The 18,896-nt window shown below is 40.4% G+C and overlaps 1 protein-coding gene across 3 annotated transcripts in view; it reads right to left on the bottom strand.

The window, feature by feature from the left end:
- The window catches only part of LOC107588274 (forkhead box protein N3-like), an 88,564-nt gene extending 71,429 nt beyond the window's left edge, over positions 1-17,135 (bottom strand). The window contains exons 1-2 of one of the 3 annotated variants that reach the window (XM_016276307.1): positions 16,960-17,135; positions 4,244-4,300 (exon numbers count right to left, since the gene is read on the bottom strand). The gene's annotated coding sequence lies outside the window, so the exon portion shown is untranslated. Of the gene's footprint in view, positions 1-3,822; positions 4,195-4,243; positions 4,301-16,959 lie in introns of those variants that run through there. The other 2 variants (XM_016276305.1, XM_016276308.1) reach the window with 2 other exon arrangements.
- Positions 17,136-18,896: the final 1,761 nt, after the last annotated feature.

Below are 18,896 nucleotides of genomic sequence, written 5' to 3'. Positions count from 1 at the left end.
AAATTAATGTTTTAATAAATTTATAAATTTTTAAATGAATGTAAATTTATGTAATATTTTTATAAAATGCATAATAAAATATGTAAAATTTTAGATTTACATATACATACATATATATATATATATATATATATATATACTGCGTGTGTGTGTATATACACACACACACACACACACACATATATATCAGCACCAACAACATCAGCAACTGGAAAACCCATGCAGGGCAATGACCAAACTGTAACATAGCAGGATTATGATTTCAGCTTCTACTTTGAATTAAACCAGGGACCTTTCTGATAGCAGTTATGTTCTTCAACCATTAAGCAACCACCACCCAGGACAGGCCTGCATGGGGCCGGAGGGGACATACGGTGATACAATCAGAATGGCTGCCGCTCCCAACCCAGCAGAGATTAACCGCATTCGACGATAGCGAATCTGACAGAGCTGCTGCGTTGATGCATATGACCCGCTACACCGCAAAGCCCGGTTTTATCACACCGCAAATCAAATGGACCCGGCTACCATGGAGCTTTTAAACCATAGACACACACCTTGACATTCAAATTCCCTCAGAATTCTCCTCCCATAGGTTTATATCTTCGCCGTGATGCTTGCGCGGCGGTCGAGCTGGGCTGAGGTTTAACATTTCACAGAAGGTCAGTGAGCATAGTGTGATTTGAAATCCAGCAGCTTTATCTCTATTGTAGAAACTGGCCATCTCCCCATGAATGCCACTGCCCTGCTGGGGCTCGGCTAATACAGCAAAGCATCCAGGCATGAGAGAACAGGCTAATCTAATCCCAATGACAGAGACGCGAGCAGAGAAAAACGTCCACACAACTCTCAAACACATGTACAGGCATATCTCAACAGGAAACTTGGGAGGATGATGGGTAACTGTATCCTAGTCACCACGCTCAACCTGGGGCTGCAGTATGATGGAGTAAGTCCCTGTTGTTGCGAGCGTGAACTCAGGACTTGTGGAGAACACCCGGGAGACAGGAAATTGAATTTGCCTGTGTATCTGTGACAAGGGAAACCCAGTTAGCAGCTGAGTCCAAGGATGCAGGGCCTCAAGGGGAGAGGGCACTTAATGAAAATTAAGACACTGCTCACCCAAACCACTCAATTCAGCTGATCAGCAGGCCACAATCGGATACAAAGTTTAGACAGACCTACAAAAACTAAAAAAAGTTTAGAAACAAAAAGGGTTTCACCACCCCGATGCCCCTGAAGAATGTTTTAAGCTCCTAAACGAACTTAGTATTCTTTTTTTTTTTTTTAAGAAAGCTATCTATGTACTGGTGCTATATAGACTCCAGAATCCAAAATACTTATATGAAAAACAATTTAAAATGTAGCATCAAGAATTTATATTCACAAACAAGCACATTTTACAGGGATATCAAAAGTTCTGGTACCAAGTGACCAAAACTTGCAACATTAAAATGCATTATTTGATCAAAAAGTATTGTCAGAATATTGATGTACAGACAGTCAGTTACCTGATTAAAATGCAATTAAATAAAAAATAATTACATCTTGGGTTGAAAAAAAATATTTAAAAAATCACACATGAATACAAAGTATGGCCTAAAGAAAAATGTAATAAAATGTACAGCTTGCTTATCTGTCATATCAAATCAATATTGTATTATATCTAGCGATCATGCAGTGAAGACTATGCATAATAAAGTAAATAAATAAATAATAAATAAAGTAGTTACATTTAAATAGTTACATAAATTTGATTACTTAATATTTGAAATGTAATGTTAATATTTAAAATAATATTAACATTTTAAATAAAAAGTTTGCTCAATAGCATATTCACAACATGTGCTCATTGCTTTTTCATTTCTGTCATATGGATATTACTTTTGTCACCTCACCTTTTACACAGTCACCTTCAATAACAGATTACTCTCAATTGCAGAAACAATTAGAAACAAGAAAACAATCTGTAAAGCTTCTGCGCTACAGATATAATGTGAATTAAATTGAACAGAATATTTGTTTCCACTGTGGTACTGAAAATCATAAAATTTCACCAGTATTGACGACTGAAACTGTAGTACCACGACAATCTTACAGTACAGCAAAAATCTGGTTCCAAACAAGAAAAGGGTTCTTTGCTAAAGTTAAGGTGCAGCAATGAACCACTGAAGAACTTCATTTTCTGAGGGTATGTGCAGGCAGGGGAAAGGAAACTTCTTCCTGTTCACTCAGGCCGCTCTAACAGGCTCCTAATGAAGGTGCGCCTCACGGGAACTCTTCAGTTGTAGTTTTTCTTTCTTTCTTCTTCTTCAATCCCAAAAGGAGGGAGGGATCAGAGTATGGCTGCTTTAGGTTTAATAGCCACGATAAACAGGCACAAACTGTCTCACTGCGCAATGCGTTTCATTAGTAAACAGCACTCAAGACGGCAGTGCCATTCGGTACAATAACACGTAACAATGCAATTAATGGTGTTACATGCAGGTGGGGCCGCGGTCTCGGGTGCACTGGGAAGATTATAATTGTTCCAGTCTGACTACCTCTGGGAGCCTGCAGCGGGAGCATTTATTACCGACCGAGAGAGAGAGAGAGAATAAGAGCAGCGGCCATACAGTATGCCATAAACAGAGACATACGTACTCTTCCAAACCCTAATGAGCTGCCTCAATGCATACTGCCTTTTAAGCCAGCATCCTAAAAACGTGTGACTCATTTGGAATGGTCTACAAAGGCGTCAACCAAAAAAAAAAAAAACTCATGGAAGACTCAGTAGGGTTTCAATTTCAATGGGGTTTGGCAAACTAATGCAAATGGCCTGGGTCATGTCCAGATTAGTGTTATCATTAACTAAAACTATTCAAATAAGCTTTATTTTAATTAACAAAAATAAATATTAGATGAAAAACCTAAACTAGATGAAAATTAGAATGCCTTGGCAAATAACTGAAATAAATTTAAGCCCAACTACTAAACTTACTAACTGAAAAACATAAATTAAATAAATTAAAATTTAAATATTTTTTACAAAAACAAAAAAAGTGACAAAACACACAATAAAATGACTAAATAATAAACTAAAATTTAAATGAAAATATAAAATATAAAAATCAAAAGCTAATTAAAAATAAATTAAAAACTATATATTACAAAATAACACTGGTTCCGAACTCACTCCTCCTCTTGCATTCCTACTTTTCTGTCTACACTCAACTGTTTTATAAATAAAAAGCAAAAAGGAGCAAAACATTTCAAATATAAATATAAATGTATAAATAAAAAATATTAATATATTAATTTGAAAAACAAAATTTTTTTTGTAAATGTTATGTAAATAGAAATAAGTAAAGACTGCAAGTACAGATCAAATGTGCCATTTGAGACATGGCCTTATAAGCATAAGTGTACATAAAAATAGTGTAAAAAAATCTATTTTTAAATATTTGTACAGATACTTTTCAGTACTGAATAAAATGTAAGTTCATTATTATTTTTTTCTATTTATGATTATTTTCTCCACTGAACTTGTTGCAATGCATTCTGGGATTGCATCCTCTGTGAACGTTACATGCACTGCAGCCTTAGAACTTGGCTAAAACAAGTTAATTTAGGAAGCACTACGTTTTTGGAACAAACTTCGCCTTAATATGCTGCCTCACTAGGTTTCGGAGCAAAGCAATTGACTCTAAAACAAACAGCAACCGCACAGACACAGCGTCCTTTTTCTACATTTACTACTCAAAGGGGAAGACAGCATGCAAACCGCTCGTTCTTAAATGAAAGTATATTCGTCCCCGACCGCAAGCATTTCAGAGCACATACCTTTTGATCTACATCTCCAATGTCTTCCAGAGGAGTCAATAAAAGCTATACACCAGTTCCTTTACGAGCCCTGCAGATATATATTAGAGGGGTCTCACTGATTCAAAGCACAGCCATAAACACAAGGACAGGCCTGGCTCAGTGATAAGCCTCCCTTAGTGGAGACTGATGTTATCGGAGCGAGCACTGGACTGAGAGAAGACCAAGGTGATGTTGAAGTCCTTCGAGGGAGAGAGAGAGACCATCAAGTCAGTAAATCACAGTTCAGTGTAGGACACAACTCTCTATCCCTCACACACGGGGCACACCATGACCCAGGAGAGAGATTCCCGACTTTCCGCAGAAATCCTGCTAGATGAGGTTGTAAAGCAGTCTTTATCTTTAATCACCAAGCCTGGATCAGAAACATTCATTCACGTACCGATGATAATACCATCTCTTGTACCTCAGGATCCACCTCTAATCACCCAGCATCCTCCTGGGACATAAACAGAAACAAAACATAAGCGTTAATGTAAAATAATTATGATAAATAGAAATACCTACACCTTTCAATCATGCTGAGCACTTTCCAACTGAGCTAATGAGATTTTCTATCCTGTAAACCTAAACCAAGTCCTCGCAAAAACCTCTTTGCATTTACTTTAAGACATATTTAGTATCTTCATTGAGCCATTTTCTTTATTGGGTCATTCGCCGGCCCCCACAATGTCGACAAACACTGACCCTCACACTCCAGCTGAATACGTCCCAGAGGTCAACTGTGGTCACGGAGATAAGCTATCATTCATCATTGTGGCAGACAGCACTCCTGAATTAAGCTCATGGTACAGTTAGAACCAGAGGAAGAGGTTCCATATCAGCGCTAAACAAAGCCGTCTCAGTGAAAGCGGGGTCAGTGGGAGCATGTGAGCGAGATTCTTAAGCTCTCCTGCTCATTTGACCTGCTCTTCTTTAAAACATGATCACTCCACATTCATTCACGGTTCATATGAACCAAGATCTATTATATTGTCAAGCAGCCTTGAGAAAGAGGTCATTTTGTTTATGTGCTTGTCTTTCACAATGCTTGTAAAGCGCAAATGTATGAAAATGTCCTCAAAAATATTTGTGAAAAGACTTTAAAAAGGCTAATGAAAGAGGGAAATAATGTCATTTTTAAAGCTAATATTGCCAAAAGGTGTCCTTGTATCTGAATATGCCTCTGACTTTACAGTACGCAAAAAACAGTAGGAGAAAAATGTCCTAGTATCCACTTTACTATCCCATAAGGCTACAGGAGAGGAGTCATCATTGGCAACAGCAACATGGCTGATGTTGTAAAAAACTGTATTCATACTTCCCACATGCATATTTCACACATGTATAATTAGAATAAAATTATAATTTTTAATCTTAATGATCTCAAACTGTTATATATAGAGAAAGAAAGTACATTTTGGAGTTCATGTAGTCTTTTAAAATGATATGTGAGGTCACCTTAAGTATAAGCATATATATTTTTGTGTGCTGCATGTGCATTGATGGCTGATTTTAGCATGAGCTGCACAGTTCATCTGTAAAGGATACAGCCCTTAATGAGGTGAGTAAAACAGCTGCTCTCTGCAGCACTAAATTTAGGCAGTCAAAATCGCACACGCATAAACGTGCACGCACAAATACTCACACGCCGGCAGTGCTGGCGCAGCATAATTAAAATATTATTCATTGCATTTGATTTGCAGTTAAGGTTAAATGGTTGCAAATTATTTATTCCTCAATTAAACAGAACATGTGCAAAGGTGAACACCATTAAATTGTAAATACTTGTGTCAACAGTTTTTCCCCCATTTTTTTTTAGCATTGTGGCATTATTAAATGGAAATTGTGCCCGTGGCGCAAACTAAAATTTGACCCAGGTGAAAATACAAATGAACGCAGCTGTCATTTGTAAAACACAGACTCTTCATGAATGCAGGAATTATAGAAAACAGCTGCTGTGTCATGAACAGACAATCCATGATACTGATAATTCAACGCTCAACTCAAGTCCCTCATCCGTAGGTTCTCATGGAAAATAATCTTATCTGTGCATTTTAGAATATATCTATTCAGACTGAACATTGCATTCTGCATTTACAGATCTGTTTTTCAAAAAAGACTGAGAAATGGGTTACTCCAAATGTTCTTCTGAAAAGAACTGTTTAAAAACCTTCATAAAACGTGAATGTAGAGAGAACGAGCGAGATTACACAAGTTTATGATACACTTACTCAGTTTACATAGCCCAGTGTATGGCAGCAAAATTAACTGAAAAACAGCAATAATTGCACACATTTACCTTAATACAGTCCTACTGTGATGTCTGCAATGCTGGAGGCAGTACTCCAGTTTCCCAGCATGCTGCCAATGTGGAACAACTTATTAAAATATTCTGACAGTGGCACAACACCACTACTGAAACTACATCAAGGACAAAATAACAATTGATTAAATTATTAATAAGCTGAAATCATTTGAATGAATGAAAATCTGAAATTCCTTATTTCTTCCCGTCTCAATCATTTAGAGTGTATCTCAGCCTTTAAATGTTGAGTGTCTCCATCATTGATCAAAAGATTAGTAAAGACATTTATAATGTTAATAAAATATTTATATTTCAAATAAATTATGTCCTTTGAACTTTCTATTCCTCAAAGAATCCTGAAAAATGTATTATGGTTTAAAAATATATATATTAAGCAGCAAACTTTTTTCAGCATTGACGATAATAAGAAACATTTCGTGAGCAACAAATCAGCATATTAGAATGATTTCTGAAAAATCAGACTGGTGTAAAGGCTGCTGAAAATTCAGCTTTGTCATCACAGGAATAAATTACATTTTAAAATCTATTAGAATAGAAAATTGTTATTTTGAAATTATAATAATATTTGGTAACACTTTATTTCGATAGTCCACTTTAGACATTCTATTAACAGCAAGTAACTTTGCAAATACATGTCAACTAGCAGTTAGTAGAGTATTAGTAGACTGTTTGCTTAATATTTTCTAACCAAGCACGGATAACAGATGTAGAATATGTCGCTGGCAAGAGAAGACAGTGGAACGAGAGTTACCTTTCCTAAGATCTCTCTCTTTCCTTGCTCCGCAGGCTAAGAGTTTGCTTGAGATCTTATACGTTCGGCAGTCGCCTTTTGCTGCCAAGTGTGGCTGATTTTGAGGTGACGAGAGCTCTGGTCTTGGCGTGGTGTGATGAGCTGTAGGGAGACTAATTGCGGAGTGTAATCTGCTCTGATTAGCGGGAAAGGAGCAGGCAGATGTGAGCACACACACATTGGCTCGGGCCGACGCAGCTGCAGCCTGACCGTGTGCCAGATAAACAAAAGGCATGAGGCCGAGGCCATGATAACACACACGCAAACACACAGTCTCAGTCGCTATCCTCTGCTAATTAACCACCAACACACCTATCACACTTAACTGCCTGCCATATGTTTACATCCAGATGAGTTTTCATCTCAGCCACCTTCCCAGGAGCACAATTCACATCCAATTTTAAAGCGGCAGTGACAAACTATTTAGGAGTGCGCATGGGACAGAGGCAGCGCATACATCTTGTTTAGATTTCTGAAGCGTTGTCCTGAGCAAGGAAAGGCGCAGGAAAACACATGCTGTGCTTGAGTCAGCAGGATCCGGGGCTGGCGCATTAAGTTATCACACCTCGCTATCCCTGCCCACAGCTGACACAGGGAATTAGAGCTGAGGTTAATATCACGCAGCCACGGACAAAACAAAAATGCATATCTCTCTATCCCATCGTTCTGAATAAGGACACCGGGTCCTTGCAGAATTAGTGCTGGGGAAGCACACGCGATGCCTGGGAGAACATTCTGCGGCCTTGGCGTAACCTTGAGGTACAACCGCTTGGTTCTATACCAGGGTCAGAAATTAACAGGGGTTTGGGACAAAAATGCCACCAAAATTAACAAAATTTAAAATAAGGGGGCAAAAAATGCCCCTGTATAGTTCTATTATGGTTGTCGCGATTAAAGTGAAACATGAGAGTAAATGAAAAGTGTTGATTGCGGCATTACATTTAGATCTCCTCACACTACATCAGATTTCTTTTTACACATTTTTTTCTTTGCAGCGCTGAGCATTATAACCAAGTTTCTGTTGAATTTATGAATGCAAAGGCCAATCACCCCTGAAAATATCAGAGTTTTGTTCAGCACACGCACAAACTGCAAATACAATGTAAAAGATTCATTTTGCAGTTTTTTCATGCTTCTAAAATAACCAATGCAAGTCTTGATTTTCTAATGCGTAAAACAATATAAACTAACTCATTAATGGTTCTTAGCTTATTTTGTCAGTGTAGTCAGAATATTATGCGCCATTTCCCCAAACACAAAAATCTTAATCATTATTACAATAACAAAAGCAATAATAAACAATAATGATTTTTGTCATAATATTACAGGCCTAACCTGTACTTGGGTTATGTTTTTTTATTTGTATAATTTATATACTTTCTGTACAGTAGGCTATTTACATTAGGGCTGCACGATAAATCGCATGTGATATTTAAGATGCGCATTAAATATCACATGCGATTTATCGTGCAGCCCTAATTTACATTATGCATTCGTTGTGCAAATACATGCAACTCTGAGCAGCATTAAACAGCCTGTGAAAATAAACATAAATGCCATGTCAGAGGCAGCTTCTGTTCCACCTCTGCAGTGTAAAGATGGATTTTGTTGTTGTTAATGACATTTTATTGGTAACAGTCTATAGTATTCTGATTGACTGAAGTAACTGGTTAAATTTAAGTATTTGACAGATAACAAAGATACAGTAATCCTAAAAATGTCCCTAATTAAGGTAAAACATGCCCCTGGAAATCAACTCTAGGGGGCAAATTTCAGTTAATTTCTGCCCCTGTTCTATACACAATCACTAAACCAAGAAACTTAAACTTCTAGAGCAAGGTGAAGTGTATAAACCGAAAGGAGACGTGACGACGATGTTTACTGTGCTCCGGTTCACTTAATCTCTGTATCAGATGACAATTTATACATGTCATTCCATTACCACACTATAAACTGTCCCCAGTGAAACGCTGCCCTGCTAATCAGCTCCCCTCACAAACAGAATTAGATTTCCAATTGAATTTGTTTCGGCCTGGAAAAATATGACAAACAGCTAGGACAATGCAGCCCGATGGCCGTGATAGGGTGGTTTTCTTTTGATAATCAAGTTAAAACAAAACATAGCAGAAGGGAGCGCTTTCACGTAGTGCTCTGGCGTGGAAAGTGTTTGCAGAGAGGGGAACGAATCTACATTCCAAACAGACAATGGCTGGCCAGAGGTCCTTCTCTTTATTTTCCCTTTGGCGTGTGTTGTCGAGGCATCTGAAGACCTGTGGCTCTTTCACTTATCTTTAGCAAACACTGGCGGAGGATGACTGTCACAAGCCCAAAGTTTGTTCTTGTTGATAATGTCATGGTAACACAGGGAACGGGAAAACTGCACTCCAGCTGGGATGGTGGCAAACACGCTAAAAGCACACTAAAATGCAAGAGCGACTTAAGAGGCATTTTTGTGTTGCTACCAAAAACATGAGAATGTGAATCCAGCGATTTGGAAGACAATGATCATTTTAGAGTCAACTGCGTCACATGCCCCTCAGATTTTTGAGAAAAAGGGTATTGAATCATTTTATAATATTGTGGCAAACTCACTAACGAAACAAGCAAGTTGCTACCAAAGTCATGAAAAGAAAATTATTTTTGAAACTAAAAATGATCTAATATATATATATATATATATATATATATATATATATATATATGTGTGTGTGTGTGTGTGTGTGTGTGTGTATAGTGAGTTTGCCATAATACCTATTGAATGCAAAAAAATATATATATAAAATTAATTTTAATTAAATAATTTTTACTTTTTTCACAGTTTCTCCAAAAATACTTTTTTATTTTTTGCTAAATAAATTCCTAAATAAACAAAAAAAAAGTAAGTCAAATATTAGGTTACTGGACATGAACCTGCTCCACTTTTGTGCTAGACGAAAACTTCACTGCTAAACTAGGTCTCTTATTATTATAAAGAACTTCTGTAAGATTTTTTAAAAACATTTTCCTTTGCTCATTTATCATCTCATTGAAAAAGACGGTTACAATAGTGCTAATTTTAAATGCTCTTCGAAGCATTCAATTCCCACATTTACAAAGAGAAACCACAACTTCCAGCGGACAAATCATCTGTATGCAAGATGAAGCACATTTCTTCACGATCTGCAGAAGTGATCGTGAGAGAAATGCTGTCTAGGGTCATTAGCAGGGTTTCAAAGTCACTCTGCCCTCTGACAGAAAGCGTTTGACAGGTGCTGCTGAGGCAAAGCTTGCCGCAGGAGAGAGAAATGATACCGTCCTGATTAGATCGTCCACCTTAGGGAAGGTGCTGATGCACAGACATTCTAAAAGAGAGGAAGAGGAGGACGAGGGTGGGGGTGATGGAGAAAGAAAAACTAGAAGTGCAAAATAGAAGAGCTGTCAAATGTGCAACGTTTCTTCCCCCACGCCGCACTGTCCCTCCACTGGTGTGGTCTGGTGCGTCACCCCTAGCGGAAACGTCTCAGTGCGATGTGTCATTCAACAGACCCCTACCCTAGTGCCTTTAACAAAACTGTCAGACTCCGCACCGACCCGCCAGCCTGTGTTACTACCACGTCAAAAAAATCAGACGTTTGAGAAAATAAGCCACTCTTGCGTAATCCACCAAACTGAAATTCACACTTGTTAACCGGGAATGGCTCCCAGAGCACTCCAAGCCCTCTCCCAATCAAGAACCGATCCTCATGTGGCATTTCATTAAACTCAAACAAGCACTACAATGCATTGGCTTGCACGAAAGCAGAGTAATTCGAGGGGTTATGCTCATCAGTGCTGGCCGCTTCTCTAAAGTCATTAATGAGGGCTCAGGCCAGGCTCAGGGCTTTCCACAAGTCACTAACACTCCTACAACCCCTCTTCATTTGATGAGCTCGTTCATAAAGCCTGAGGAGCCGGGATGCCGCTTTAGAAACGGTCCCCTTTTTCAGGCTAAATTAACAGTTATTGAGTGAAAACAGGTCAAGTGGACTGGGGGCACACTGCTAAGTAAAGATAAAGAGAAAAGTGTTATAGCGGGGGGGTGGAAAGAGTGGAGCGGAGTGCGTAAGCATGAAAGCAGAGGCGGACTGGCTGTTGCTCAGCATCTATGGGAAGTGATGGCGGCAGAGAACGAGATGATTTGCACATTAAAAGCAGCAAATGTAGCGCAGCTTTGAGGAAGCCACCAGCAAAGAATTTACACTCTCTAAATAAATAAAGCAAGATGACAAAAAACCCTCAATGCTCGGTGTGATAAAACACTTTCGCTTGAGAAGTAAATCAATGCAGAGTCAGTGCCTGGATGTCAACAATGTTTTGAATGTGTTTTGACAATGAGAGGTGACAGTCATTCACTGAAGACACATTCTGCCTTGGGCTTGTGATTGGGCACAGGATGTGTGTGTGTGTGTGTGTGTGTGTGTGTGTGTGTGTGTATGGTCCCTTTTTCCAGGCTAAATGAACAGTTATTGAGTGAAAACAGGTCAAGTGGACTGGGGCACACTGCTAAGTAAAGCTAAAGAGAAAAGTGTTATAGTGGCGGGGGGAGCAAAGTGTGTAAGCGTGAAAGCAGAGGCAGACTGGTTGTTGCTCGGCATCTGTGGGAAGTGGTGGCGGCACAGAAAGAGGTGATTTGCACATTAAAAGCAGCAAATGTAGCGCAGCTTTGAGGAAGCCACCAGCAAAGAATTTACACTCTCTAAATAAATAAAGTTGACAAAAAACCCTCAACCTTCGGCGTGATAAAACACTTTTGCTTGAGTAGTAAATCGATGCAGAGTCAGTGCCTGGATGTCAACAATGTTTTGAATGTGTTTTGACACTGAGAGGTGATAGTCATTCACTGAAGACACATTCTGCCTTGGGCTTGTGATTGGGCACAAGATGTGTGTGTGTGTGTGTGTGTGTGACGAATAGAGAGAATGATACAAACCATAGTGCGCTGAAAATGAAGCTGAGAGCCACCCCGCTGCACAAGAGCCCTGTAAAATACAGTTGTTTATATGCTCGACAGCAGGGCTGTGCCCTCCCTGACAGAACAAAAATGAAAGCAATATCAATGAAATATGACACTGATGATAGATCGGGAGAGGAGATGGAAATGACTTGATTCTCCCGAGTTTTCTGAATGAGATCCGGCCTGCGAGGATGTGTTCAAGCTGAACTCTGAGATGGCTCGCACTTGTCAGGTTTCTCAAACAATTAGGGCATCAGCTCCACTGGGAGTTGTTTGAAATGAGCAGAAAACTCAGCAGGTTTGTATGAAGCTCACGGCGGAAGTGCGGTACTGTTAATAAACCGACAACTAGATCCGAAAACCACTTACTCCAAATACATAAAACGCTGCCGACTGTTCCAACCAGGTAAATTTGACATTATATCTGAAAGCTGACTCCTACATGACCTGTATGCGTATCTGTGTTTGAGAATGCATGTGTCCCTATGTCCTTGGGCAACCGTCTCTTGCTGTAAGCGGGAATAGACCGTGTCCACTGGCTGTATAGACAGAGTTCTCAATGCCCTTGATGCAGAACAGAGGACAATAGGATCAGTCTGAACAATGCAAGCCCTCTTAACAACACTGATCCACTAGGCCCAGAACCACGACCCGTCTCTACTATCATCACACCACACACACAAAGCCACCACAGCTTCAAAGCAGAGGAAAAATACCTGATTTTTTTCTTAATCTCTCCTTAAAAAGCCACACACTTTGATTCATGTCTATAGCACAAACACTGTGGAATGAGTTACACGTTAAAGGTTAATACTTAGTTCTATTCGAACAAACCTCTAACATTAATTATAAGCTATAAAAAGTGTGAAGTGTTCACAAACACAAAAGGATCTGAAAGTTCCATAAAGCTCTGACAATTATGCTCTGTAAGCCACTGTAAAAAGCTGCTAAAGTCAGTGAGCATTTTGGGACTCAATCCTCCATTCTGCCTGTAGCACAAGGCCTTTTGACCCAGGTGTGAACTTGAGTGTCAATACCTTTCTAGAGTCTGTTATTATTTTATCGGCAGCGGTCGACTGGGGACATAATTCCAGTGCATTGGTCATGCACTCACACTGGACCTAAGTGGCCAGCCATTTCTGCAGCAGCTACATTTCTTATTTTTCTCTGCTGGAAACCCAAGTGTTTACATCAAATTTACAGTTATTTTTTTCCTCCTGTGCAACCAGAGAGGCACCAAAAATAAGGAGAGACCGTGCAAAAAGGAATCAAAAAAGAGAAAAAGTAGTCTAGAAGGGGATGAAGTTCATTTTAGATTAAAACGAGACAAGTATGAGATTCAAAACATGTCTTTGTAGCTCACTCATTTTTAGCCAGCACTCAGCAAGCGGTAAACGTGCTTCCCAGAGGTACTGCTGCCAAGGGTCTATCATTCATTAGGCTGCCACCATCATCACATGCATTCCAGACACTTAATCACTAGGATAGAGATAAAATAAAAAGCTTGAAGGTCACCAGGGGGGGAGAGTGATAGAGGGGAGATAGCATAGAGGGGTGAAGATGTATGGCCTCTTTTTGATTGAGGACGTGGCGCTTTCAGTCACACGCGGCAGAACACTCGATGAGGAGATGCGTTTTGACTGGAGACCTTTATCACAGACTCCAACGGTTTGCTGAGCTACACATCACAAGGAAACAGCCCTGGAGAATTCAGCTGCAAATCGCAAGCGAAAACATTTAATAGGACTATTTGAATTTATCCTCTTCCGTATTCACTTTACGCTCTAGAAGACGAGCGACAGTAGAGCGTTGAGCGAAACTCTGAATCTGAACCATCATGCATATTTCCCATTCTTTCCCATCAGCTGTTTTTTTGCCTGTCTACTCCTCTGATGTTTTGACATATTTCTCTGCCTCGTCAAGCACTCGTCTCCGATTTGCCATGCTGTTTAATGTTCATAAGGGGCGGCGCAAAACTCGGGCCGTTGACAACCCACTGGCTGTTGTTACAAGATCTCAGACAGACAAAGAAGACGAGGTGCACCGCTGAGGAGCCCCACACTCCACTGCCTCAAAATAAAAAGTGCCTTGACCTCCTCGGCAGCCAGCTTCACCTCTCAACTGTGACGGACGGACGACGCTCTAGTCTCGTCCCATGGCCCAGTGTGCTTAAATAATGTTGGCTCTCTGCACGCCCCGGGCCAACAGCCACCCACCATACTGGGAAACTTCTGATGCTTAATCTCCTGAAATGCAAATGTGCCAAATGAGAGATGGGGTCTCGAAGGAGAGCCTGCCATGCTGTGAGTGTAAACGGACACGGTTAAACCCTCCTCTAAGACCGGCTCAGAACGCACCGACAACCAAATCAGAACTATATTAGTCACTTTCCGGGCAGGAATTTGTATGACATTTGAATTTGAAAGGGTGTATGATGGGGCATACAGTTTTGCTCGAGGATATTGGATCTTACAAGAGGCTTTGCTCTCATGCCGTGATGACAACAGCGGCACACACCAACTGAGGCGAAATTGTCAAGGCAACATATATTGAATTTCACAAAAGTTGAGAGCAAAGCGATTTCCCTCCCCTCTCCAAACCTCCCGCCGAAGACGAAACAAGCGATCCAGGACACATCCTCTTACTTTAAAGAAAACAAGCGGCTGACACATTTCCTGCCAACAGGCCCTTTCCTCAGATATCACAAGACTCCCGTCAACAGGAAGCCCTTTCACTGGCGGCTCTGCCTCCCTTCGGCACGTCACACTAAACAGCTCCTCAACCCCAGCCCCCACAGCCTCCCCTCCAACTGTTGAGGAAAACTTGCAGAAGAGGCTTGCTAAAACCAGAAGAAATCAGAAAACAGTTTGAAAGGAACCAGACTTAAAAGTGTGGGCTGTAGCCTCAAGTCCTTCAAATGCTCTTGGTCAGAGAGGCAGCATTTTAACAGCCTCAACAATACTCCTGAAATCAATTAACGTGCAGCCGGTATTATCAACATTACACACAGCCTGCCATTACATCAGATCCCACAAATAGCTCTGGCCAGACGGACGGACAATGTTACAGTCTGTGCAAACCAGAGGAAAGGGTGCACTGCACACAAAGCACAAACATGCCCTCTAGGCACGGGTCAATGCTTTAGATTTGTTAAAAGCCTCCAGTTCTCATGCGCTCACCAGAAGGTTACACGAGTGAGTGCACGAGCGCGGTAACGACATATAAAGGATTTGAGGAAAGTTTGTAAAAAGCAAAGCAGAACTCACATTAAGTGCAGAGTGCATTTGAAGAGCGGTGAGAGAAAACCTGAGGCAACCTTCATAAGGCAGGGGCTGTACTGTTTGAGCAGATGCTAATAGGAGAACTGGCAAGTGAGAGAGAGAGAGAAAGTGAGAGAGAGAGAGAGAGAGAGAGAGAGAGAGAGAGAGCAGACGCCTTCTGCAGGCTGCTGTGATGACATGCAGGTTTTTTCCCTTTTTTTTAGTAAGGGGGCTTATCTTTGTCTCTATGGTAACTGTGTCTCTGGGTGGTTATTAGAAACCCTGAACTTCCTGTGCATCTGCAGGATCAGCCAATCACGCGCCGTGTTTTCATAGGCGGAGATTGCTCGTGCTATAGGCAATGAAGAGCTGCCACATGAGGGGGCCATGGAAACAGAGGGTCAGGGAAAACTTACAGCCTGGCACGACACACCAGTTTGCACAAAACAGCCCGAAACGGTCTTCATTTCACTCTACGTATTTATAGAAACATCTAGTGACTAGACTGAAGTAGGTTATAAATCCTAGAGCTCATTTTTTCCAGCAAAACCTCCACGCCACAAGCTTTTTCCAAATAGGACATTGCCATCAAGGTATTTCAGTATTTTTTAGGACGAAAATGGAAACTCTTGTGGAAAACACAAGCTCAGCATCTCAGATTCCCAGAAAGAACTTGCTATAGCACTGTGGTAAAGAGACTTGCAGACAGACAACCACAGAAAGCTCAGAGCTCAGCAGAATGGCCGGAGTTACCAGAGTCCAGCTCTAATGACAATAAATCCACAGGATGTGCTGTGTACCAACACATTCATGCGGCTCGTTTTAACAGCAGCCTGTGGATGAGAAGAACTTAATGCTCATGAATGCAAATGAACAGACACTCTGTAGGATTACTGTTGCAAAGCAAACAGCTGACATGGAGCATGCATCTAGGACAGGACTTTCAGCTGTTGTGTCCAAGCGTGCAGAGAAAAGACAGCTGAACTGGAGAATTACAATGAGAAAGCTTTGTTTTCCCAGCTCAGCAAGGGAATAAAACAGAAATTAGAAATGAACCAACAGTAAAAATGTAATATATGCCTATTTATCCCTGCAGACAGGAATGGGAACACTTTTTGTGTTTATAGGAAGATCACACCACACAAAAGCGCTCATTGCATAGTTTCCCAGTAGTCTCTCTGTCTCCTTGGTTTAAGCGGGTGGAATCGTTTGGAGCGATGTGGCTCACTTCTTCCCTGGGCTGACTTGTTTTCCACCCAGCGAGCACATTCAAACTTCACTCTGTGGCTGGTTTATTTAACACTGCATTTGTTGACAAGTCTCGGAGCAAAGTTCCTTGCGTGGAACCCTGGGTGCTGAACTCCAGAACATCAAATACAAACAATAGCAACCAGAACAGCATGCCCAACTCCCTGAGGGTGAGATGTTACTTCATCGGCACCAAGAAAAACATCAACCGGTCTGCTAGGACAGTGAGGGAACGACCCCCGAGGCATGCTCAGCGAGGGACGGTCTAGACCTCTTCTAGCACTGTTTACAGCTGCAATGACTTACATTCCTCAGTGACAGGAGCGTGCCATTTCCTGTCTCTGCTGTCACAATATTTCATCCGGCGTAAGTAGCACATGTCCCACACGTAACTAGACTCAGCAGCCAGGGGCCCCCAGTGGCGTCTATATGCTCGCGAACACTCTTGCACGCCTGCTGACTCCTGACAAAACAGAAAGCCCTGATAGATTACAGCAAGAGTGATCAATCACACACAAACCTTTTAATCCAGATTGTCCCCTGATTGGCTGCCTCCGCATGAGCTCCAGATTTTTAAATCCGACTGGTTAATCCCTCCATTTCTCTCGGATTCAGTATTTTAGCAGTGACCACAGTGGGCTTTAACATTCACTTGGCTTTTTTCTCTCCCTCCCTCTCTCTCTCTCTCTCTCTCTCTTTGCACTCTGGTCTGAGACCACTGGCTGAGCTCTGGAACTAAGGGAGCCTGATGAGGAGAGAAGAGACTCGCTGGGTCCTAGGGTCTCTGGTGTTAACTGAAAGAATGCCATTGTTTCATGTGTAACCCAGGGCTACACTCTACAGATGGCTGATAAATCCTGCGCTGTGCCAGATCCACTGGGGTATTTGTAGATGGATAAAGATGGAGAGCTTTTCGATATCCATTACCTGGATAAACAATATAATAATTGTGAGATAATTTACAAACTGATCTGATTTTTTTTTTAAATGAATAAAAAACATTTTACACTGCAAAAAAAAAAAAAAAAAACCCCCGCCAACAAAAGAAGAAAAAACACTTGAAAAAATATTGTAATGTAAATGTATCTTGTAGCTTTTTTTTTCTTTTTTGCAAAAGGACATAAGATATCAAATCTTGCTTTTAGAGAATTCAAGCAAAACTGAATGAGGTTTTCATAATAAAACCTAAAACAAAAGAGTGTTCCATCCGAATAATTTTTTTTCTTACTCCAGTGTCAATTAGATTTCTCTAAAAATTTATTAAAAATTTATCATTTTGTTTTGTTTTTAAAGTAAATGTTTCTTGTTGTAAGTAACATGAATTGTTTTTACTGTAAATGATACTGATATAAGATTTTTTTTTTTTATCCTCAGGTGATAGAAACAGCATTTTCGCTGTTTGTAGTCTTGCTCAAGTTTGTTAGGCAGAATATTTACATGGCTGTTTTGCATGCAACTTGTGTGCTACATTCCTAGTCTCCTGGAGAAATACGATAGCTAAAAGTGGCTATTCACTTACAACATTTCCTATAAAATTTGTCTTCATTGTAAGATTTCAAATTTTATCTGCAGGTTTGACATCAATGACGTCAAATGCGATTGTTTCTCACATATCATGTGACCAATTGCAATGCAGCAAGTTTAAATAGAGGCGACAAAAAATACTGTATGGTTTGAGAGCTATCGCATAGCTTTAGTACTTAAAAGAATGGTGCACAGGTTTTATATTTCATAGTGCTTTTTGGAGACTGACAGTAAAAATCTACTGACAGGTAAGGAAAAGAGCAGCTTGGATATTCTGCCTAACATCTGTTACAGAGATTAAAAATAATAATAATAATAATACAACATAAGGATGAGCAGATGAGCATATTTGTTTGCACAACTCCTTTAAAAGAATTAATATCTGACTATGTACTTTTTTTCTCAAATTCAGATAAATGGCTCAAGTAAGACTAAAGTTTATCATTGCAAAATTCCTCCATGACATCAGCAGCGTCAAAGCACACAAATCATTACCATTAAAAAATGTCTTACAAAAGATCAAAAACCCCTACTTTTCAGCTCCCTCTCTATCCTTAGAAAACAGATTGAAAACCACCACTAAAAGCCTCATTTTAGTTCTGTCCTTCAAGAACATACTAATATTTAAACCCCAAAATCCTTTGCTACCACTCTGAAGTGCTTGCTATTGAAAATGTGGCAGCAATGCTAAAACTATTATGTGCATGGACGCTACAGCCAAGGCTATAAATATAAGCAACACATGGAGCGGCAGACTGCAAAACAGGGGGAAATTTGGGCTGCTTATATCTGTCAAGAGCTGCACGAATCAGGCCGCCGGCCATATGATCAGCCTGGGGGCTGAGTCCACCTCCTCAGCAGGGAGCTTTGTAACTCCGCTTCTCGTTTCTTTTTCAAAAAACAGATTGAGAGAGAGGGGGGAATTTTTGTAAA

The sequence above is a fragment of the Sinocyclocheilus grahami genome, unplaced genomic scaffold, assembly GCF_001515645.1.
Source record: "Sinocyclocheilus grahami isolate Dianchi unplaced genomic scaffold, SAMN03320097.WGS_v1.1 scaffold101.1, whole genome shotgun sequence".
Taxonomy (NCBI): domain Eukaryota; kingdom Metazoa; phylum Chordata; class Actinopteri; order Cypriniformes; family Cyprinidae; genus Sinocyclocheilus; species Sinocyclocheilus grahami.
This window is presented reverse-complemented; position numbering and strand designations above follow the sequence as displayed.